This window comes from Arachis ipaensis, chromosome B10, assembly GCF_059453495.1.
Source record: "Arachis ipaensis isolate K30076 ecotype BB chromosome B10, ASM5945349v1, whole genome shotgun sequence".
In the NCBI taxonomy this organism is placed as follows: Eukaryota; Viridiplantae; Streptophyta; class Magnoliopsida; order Fabales; family Fabaceae; genus Arachis; species Arachis ipaensis.
This window is the reverse complement of record NC_142435.1, coordinates 53,427,697-53,435,548: the sequence shown is the minus strand read 5'-3', so window position 1 is coordinate 53,435,548 and position 7,852 is coordinate 53,427,697. Positions and strand designations below refer to the sequence as shown.

At 40.3% G+C, this 7,852-nt stretch overlaps 1 non-coding gene across 1 annotated transcript; it reads left to right on the top strand.

The window, feature by feature from the left end:
• Positions 1-5,627: 5,627 nt before the first annotated feature.
• LOC148580061 (small nucleolar RNA R71) lies at positions 5,628-5,735 on the top strand. Its single transcript, XR_015896667.1, has one exon. It is a non-coding gene; the product is annotated as a small nucleolar RNA R71 (small nucleolar RNA).
• The last annotated feature ends 2,117 nt before the right edge of the window (positions 5,736-7,852 follow it).

Here is a 7,852-nt window from a genome sequence, read left to right as displayed (position 1 = left end):
TGCTGCAGTTACCTATAATTAATAGAAACAGGAAAATTCAGAGTAACAAGCAGCAAATGCAGGAAATCACAGCATATGAACAAGGTCACAGAAACAGCAGAATTGCAGTTTTGATAAAACAGAAGCATGAACAGTGCAAGTAAATAGACCTAGATCCACTAACCACAGCCTAAGCTACCTAACAACCTAAAAATCCACTACAGCATGCATATCTATCTATCCTAATTATGAACAGAAACAGAAAAAAATTGTAAAATAACTGCGAAGGACAGAAAGTGGCTGGGTGGTGGCTGCGGCGGCGTCCGGCGCGGTGGAGGGGTACGGCGGCGCGGTGGCGGCTGAGGGGGCAGTGGAGAAGGGGGTAATGGGGATAGGGTTTAGGGTAATTGATAGAGGAAGGGAGGGAGGTTGCGTGTGGGTGGCGGAGGGGGCGCGGCTGGGTTGGGTGCGGCGGTGTGAGGTGGGCAGTGGCGGAGAGGGGGGGTAGAGAGGAAGGAAGAAGAAGAAAGAAGGGGAGGGAGGAAGGGGTGACAGGTGGCGGCGGCGTCTGGACGGCGGCGGCGACTGGGTGGTGGTCGGGGCGGCGGTAATGGTGGCTGGGTGGTGGTTGAGAGAAGAGAAAGAAGAGAGGGAGAAGAGGATTGGGGGGCTGCGCGACTCATAGGGTTCGCGTGGCTGGGGGGTTATATTTTCAAATCCACACGATCGCGTGGGGGACGCGGTCGCGTGGTGGGGGTGATAATGGGGGTTACGCGATCGCGTAGGTCGCGCGATCACGTGAGAGGGGTAGGAGAGGGGGTGACGCGATCGCGTGGGTCGTGCGATCGCGTCACTGGAATTTGTGCTAGACGCACGACTCCAGCGTCGTTTCAGCGCAACTCTCTATCTCGTCCTAGGGTGTTGTGCAATCCATGCGATGCGATCGTGTCGCTCACGCGGTCGCGTGGGATTGGTTTTGTGCAAGTGACGCGATCGCATGGGGCATGCGATCGCGTGGGCCAATTTGTGCAAAACACACAAGGGCCGCACGATTCCAGCCTAACTTTCTGGACGTTGGATATTTACGCCGATCTCCAGGTCACGCGGCCGCATGGATGACGCGGTCGCATGGATAGTGTTTTTGCCATATGACGCGATTGCATGGGGCATGCGGTCGCGTCATGCATCCCTTTTTTTTTAACTGAATGCAGGATGCAATGCTTAATGTGAATGCTATGCATGATTCCAGGTTTAATAAAATAGAAATAAAATTCAAAAACAAACAAAACAAAATAAAATTAAAATTGCAAAAGGAACAATCATAACATGGTGGGCTGTCTCCCACCTAGCACTTTTAGTTAAAGTCCTTAAGTTGGACACCGGAGGAGCTTCTTGCTATGGCGGCTTATGTTTAAATTCGTCCAAAAATCTCCACCAGTGCTTGGAATGCCAATAGCCTCCGGGGTCCCATACTAGGCATGTAAAGCTTCTGAGCAGCTTCAGACAAATTTTCAGGCTCCCGGGGTGACGAATGTCAGGATAGAGTCCATGATTCCAAGCCTTGCTTTTAAATCCGCCTCCGTCTTGATTTATATGTTTCCATTCGGGCGGTTTAAAAAGTAGAATCTCACCATGGTGACCAAACATTCTCCGTGATCAATGCAATTGAGCATGATACCAATCCATGTACTTCGAGGTGAAGCGTGGAACCTTATTGAAACTTGTGCACTAGCTCTGAGTATGAGCCATTTCCCTCTTACTCTTAAAGCCGCAAAGAGCTCTAAGCTAGCCATCTGTTTCAAGAAAACCATATTCAAGTGAATAAGTAAAGTTATAGGTTAAGGATTGTACCCACTTGAAGCTTGTATTAGGTGGTAATGGCCTTGGGGCAGATGTTTCTGGTGGTTCTGTAAGTTCTACTCCCTTGTGCTCTTCTGTGAATTCCTCCACTTCCTTGCAAGGCTCTACAATTGTATCTGTGTCCTGGTCAAAGTCTTCTATGTCTTCCTCATCACTTGAGTCATAGATTGGAGGTTGAGAGAAATCTACCTCCGCATCGTCTTCGTATTCATCTGGGAAAAATTCTTCGATCTCAGAGAATTCACTTGCGGATGCAAGTTCATTACTAAGAGAGCTAGACTTGTGACTATCACAATCAAGGGAAACTGCTTCTTGGATTATTCCGTCTGATTCTTCAAAAATGACTTTCCTTGGGGGTTGTGTACTATCCTCCTTAGCATCAACTGTGACGTCCTCGACAGAGTTCCCCTCAGTTCTGCATTCCCATGGAGGTTCAGTATCTCCTAGATCTTCAACCAACTCTTCTTCTGGAACAATGACAGCTTCTTCTACTTGTTCTAGTACGAATTCATTCTCTGTCTTGTCCACTGGAGTTTCTGGTATCTCCTTCATGCTACGCTCATTTTTAGATTGTTCACATGGGGCTGTGGCTGATCCTTGTGTATTTGAGCGCCTAGAAACCCATTGAATTATTGTTTGCTCCAGTTGTCGAATGGTTGTTTGAAGTTTATTTACTGTTTCCTTTAGGCGAGCCTCTGCTTCTCGGGTTGCCGGACTTGGGCATGGTACATAGGAAAGTGGTGGTGATTGGGAGTGATTGGATTGGTACTGGGGTAAGGAAGGATCATATGGTGGCGAATGGTGAAGAGAAGCTTGTGATTGTGGTGGTTCGAGGTTATGTTGAAAGGATGGTCTATAGGCACGGGGTGGGGCTTGTTGGTAGTTACGAGGTTGTCCACCATATCTTTCAGCTGGGTATGCACGGTAGAATGGTCTTTGTCCAAGATATCTCGGAGGGTGTTGCTGCCCAAAGGGTTGATTAGATCCTCTTGGCTCCATCCATCCTTGATTGGTCTGACCTTGATGCATATTCCTGCTGTAACTTCTATTTCCTTCAACAAAGTTAGAACCAAACTCAAAGCGAGAGGGGTGAGAGTTCATGGTAGCAAATAAACGTAAAAAGGAAAAACAAAAATAAATAAACAAGCAAAAGAAAAATATTTACAATAACCAATAATAAGGCACACGTTAGCAGTTCCCCGGCAACGGCGCCATTTTGATGAGAGAACTTTTGTGTGGTCTAGAAATTTGCAGATAAATCCTCGTTGCAAGTATAGTTTCTAAACCTTCAAAAGTCCTTTCATACAAACGTTTTGGTTGTCACAAGTAACAAACCCCTTAAAAATTGTTAACCGAGTATTCAAACCTCAGGTCGCCTTCTCAAGGAACTGCAAGGAAGTATGTTCTTATTATTGGCTATAATGGTTGTAATCGGGGTTTAGAAGGTGAGAAGCAAGTGATTTAAATGACAAGTAAAGTAGATGGCAATTAAAATAAATAAATACTGTAAAGCAAACTTCTGGTAAGGTAAGAGAAATTGGAAGTCCAACTTAGTTATCTCTCTCAACAATAATGAAAGTTGAATCTAAATTCCAATTAGTTAACCTTTGCTAGAGCAAAGGAAAGTCAAGGGACTAATTAGTGTGACTTCCAATCCTATTTATTTCCTAAGAAAAAGTTGGGATTATTGAAGTTCAGTTCAATTAGCAAGATAGCGATTATCAGTTATGTTGAGTTTGATAACTGTTGAGTTACTGATTTCTTAACCAAGACCAAAAGGGGAAAAAGTAAAATTGTTGGAATAAAAATGTCCTTAGATGGAAAGTAATGGTAACACAAATTAAAGAGAAAGCAATCAATAACTGAAATACCTCGAATAATCAGTAATTCAAATAATAACCTGTAACATGGAATAATTCATAAGCCAATTGGGCAACATCTGTAGATACGAATAAAAGCATTAAAGTAAAAGTAGCATAGAAACATAAATTAAGGTAAATATTAAACCTGGATCGAGAGTCACTCTTAAAAACTAAGAGAAGTCCTAAATCCTAATCCTAAGAGAGAGAGGAGAGAATCTCCCTCTCAAAACTAAATCTAAATCATGGAAAGTAATAAAAATGCGAGCTCTCTTTGAATGGATGCATTCCCCCACTTTATAACCTCTAATCTATGTGTTCTGTACTTGGATCTGGGCTAAAAGGGCTTCAGAAATCGCTGGGGGCGTATTCTGTAAATTCTGATACGTGGCCTCTGTCACGCGTCCGCGTGGGTCACGCGATCGCATCATTCGGAGCTTTTCTTGCCACGCGGTCGCGTCAGTCATGCGACCGCGTCATGTGCGTTCTGCTTAAGGTGCGCGGTCGCGTCAGTCATGCGACCGTGTCGCTGCTGATTCGCGCTTGGCATGCGATCGCTTCGTCCATACGATCGCGTGGATGCCAGTTTCTTCAGAAGCTCCGTTTTGTGCTTTCCTTCCATTTTTGTATGTTTCCTTTCCATCCTTTAAGTCATTCCTACCTTAGAAGATCTGAAACTACTCAACACACTAATCACGGCATCGAATGGAAATAAAGGCAATTAAAATAATTAATATTAAAGCATAGGAAACATGTTTTTCAAATACATCACATAATAAGGAAGGGAAAGTAAAACCATGCAATTAATATGAATAAGTGGGTGAAGGATTGAATAAATCACTCAAATTAAGCACAAGATATATCATAAAATATGGGTTTATCACCTCCCAACACCAAACTTAGAGTTTGACTGTGGGGGCTGATTTCTCCAAGGTACTTAGCAACTTGCTCTTCAGTAACATCTTCATCTTCTTCAGAGGAAGACTACTAATCAGAGCTCATGAATGGCAGAAGTAAATTCAATGGAATCTCTATGGTCTCTGTGTGAGCCTTAGATTCCCATGGTTCCTCTTTAGGGAACTCCATGGAGGCCAGTGGACGTCCATTGAGGTATTGCTCAGTGGAGATCACCGCCTCTTCCTTCTCTCCAGGTTTGGCCATGTGGGTTGTGGTTATGGCCTTGCACTGTCTCTTTGGATTCTCTTCTGTATTGCTTGGGAGAGTACTAGGAGGGAGTTCAGTAATTTTCTTACTCAGTTGACCCACTTGTGCCTCCAAATTTCTAATGGAGGACCTTGTTTCAGTCATGAAACTTTGAGTGGTTTTGATCATATCAGAGACAATGGTTGCTAAGTCAGAGTGGTTTTGCTTAGAATTCTCTGTCTATTGCTAAGAAGATGATGGAAAAGGCTTGCTATTGCTAAACCTGTTTCTTCCACCATTATTGTTGTTGAAACCTTGTTGAGGTCTCTGTTGATCCTTCCATGAGAGATTTGGATGATTTCTCCATGAAGGATTATAGGTGTTTCCATAGGGTTCTCCCATGTAATTCACCTCTTCCATTGCTGGGTTCTCAGGATCATAAGCTTCTTCTTCAGAGGAAGCTTCCTTTGTACTGCCTGTTGCTGCTTGCATTCCAGACAGACTCTGAGAAATCATATTGACTTGTTGGGTCAATATTTTATTCTGAGCCAATATGGCATTTAGAGTATCAATCTCAAGAACTCCTTTCTTTTGAGCTATCCCATTATTCACAGGATTCCTTTCAGAAGTGTACATGAATTGGTTATTTGCAACCATTTTAATGAGTTTCTGAGCTTTTGCAGGCGTCTTCTTCAGATGAAGAGATCCTCCAGCAGAGCTATCCAATGACATCTTGGATAGTTCAGACAGACCATCATAGAAAATACCTATGATGCTCCATTCTGAAAGCTTGTCCAAAGGACATTTTTTGATCAATTGCTTGTATCTTTCCCAAACTTCATAGAGGGATTCACCTTCTTTCTGTCTGAAGGTTTGGACTTCCAATCTAAGCTTGCTCAATTTTTTGAGGTGGAAAGAACTTTGCCAAGAAGGCATTGACTAGCTTTTCCCAAGAGTTCAGGCTTTCTTTAGGTTGTGAATCCAACCATGTCCTAGCTCTGTCTCTTACAGCAAAAGAAAAAAGCATAAGTCTGTAGACTTCAGGGTCAACCCCATTGGTCTTGACAGTGTCATAAATTTGCAAGAATTTAGCTAAAAACTGATGAGGATCTTCTAATGAAAGTCCATGAAACTTGCAATTCTGTTGCATTAGAGAAACTAATTGAGTGATTTTGAAAAAAGATTTTGAGATTAGAAATTAAAAAGATATGATTGAAAATAAATTTTGAAAAAGATGTGATTGAAAAGATTTGATTGAGAAGATATGCTTGAAAATCAAACTAAAAAGAGAAAGTTTTAAAATTAAAGTTGATTACTTGACTAACAAGAAATTAGAAGATATGATTCTAGAATTAAAACTTTTGATCCTTTCTTAATAGGCAAGTAACAACTAAAAAATCTTGAATTAAATTATTAATTGTAGCAAGGATTTTTGAAAATAGTAATAAATAAAAATTGAAAAGAAATTGATTTTGAAATGATATGATTGAAAAGATATGATTTGAAAAAGATTTGATTTTGAAAAATTATGAAGATTTGAAAAAAATATTTGGATCAAAAACAAAATCTTCCCTCTAGTGTCATCCTGGCGTTAAACGCCCAGAATGGCATCCATTCTAGCATTTAACGCCCAAAATCCTACCTTTTTGGGCGTTAAACGCCCAGCCAGGTACGTTTTTCTGTTTAATTTCTCTACTGAATGTTCTGAATCTTCAATTCTCTGTATTATTGACTTGAAAAGACATAGTTTTAAGAATTTTTTTTTTTGAATTTTTCAATGATGAGAAACAATCAAAATATAATTAATCTTAAGAAACTCAAATCAAACAAACAATGCATGCAGGACACCAAACTTAAAAATTTTCATATAAGAGACATTAACAAATTGAGAATGCATATGAGAAACAACAAAACACACAAAACAAGAGAATTTAAAGATCAGAGCAATGAAATCATCAAGAACAACTTGAAGATCAATGAAGAACATATTGCATATTTTCGAAAAATGCAAGAATGCAATTGACACCAAACTTAAAAATTGACATTAGACTCAAACAAGAAACATAAAATAATTTTTTTATTTTTATGATTTTATAAATTTTTTTGTGATTTTCGAAACTTATATGGAAAAGAAAATAAAGGGATTCAAAAATTTTAATAAGAATTCCAGGAATCATGCAATGTTAGTCTAAAGCTTTAGTCTAAAAAGATTAGACATGGTTGGCCAAGCTTCAGCAGGACATTACATTCAGCAGCTAAATTGATGAGAATCAATCAGCTTTTGTGATGATAAGGGCATCACCTTGAAACTCTAGAATTCATTCTTAAAAATTCTGAAAAATAAAAAGAAAAGTACCTAATCTAAGCAACAAGATGAACCGTCAGTTGTCCAAACTCGAACAATCCCTGGCAACGGCACCAAAAACTTGGTGCACGAAATTGTGATCATCAACAATTGCGCCAAAGGACTTGGAGCTCTTAAACGTGAATCACACCTTGTAGATCTCAGTCAGGCGAATTCAGATGGTGATGGAGAATTGATAATTAAAAGATAAATAAAACGTAAAATAAAGATAGAGATACTTATGTAATTCTTTGGTTAGAATTTCAGATAAGCATATGAAGATGCTTTGTTCCTCCTGAACCTCTGCTTTCTTATTGCCTTCTTCCAATCATTCATACTCCTTTCCATGGCAAGCTTTATGTTGGGCATCACCGTTGTCAATGGCTACTTCCCATCCTCTCAGTGAAAACGTTCCAAATGCGCTGTCACCGCACGGCTAATCATCTGTCGGTTCTCGATCATGTTGGAATAGGATTGACGAACAAGATTTTTGCCAATAAAGAATGTCATTGATGAGCGGATATTTTATACGCTTTTTGGAGTTAATTTCATATAGTTTTGAGTATGTTTTAGTTAGTTTTTAGTCTATTTTCATTAGTTTTTAGGAAAAATTCATATTTCTGGACTTTACTATGAGTTGTGTGTTTTTCTGTAATTTCAGGTATTT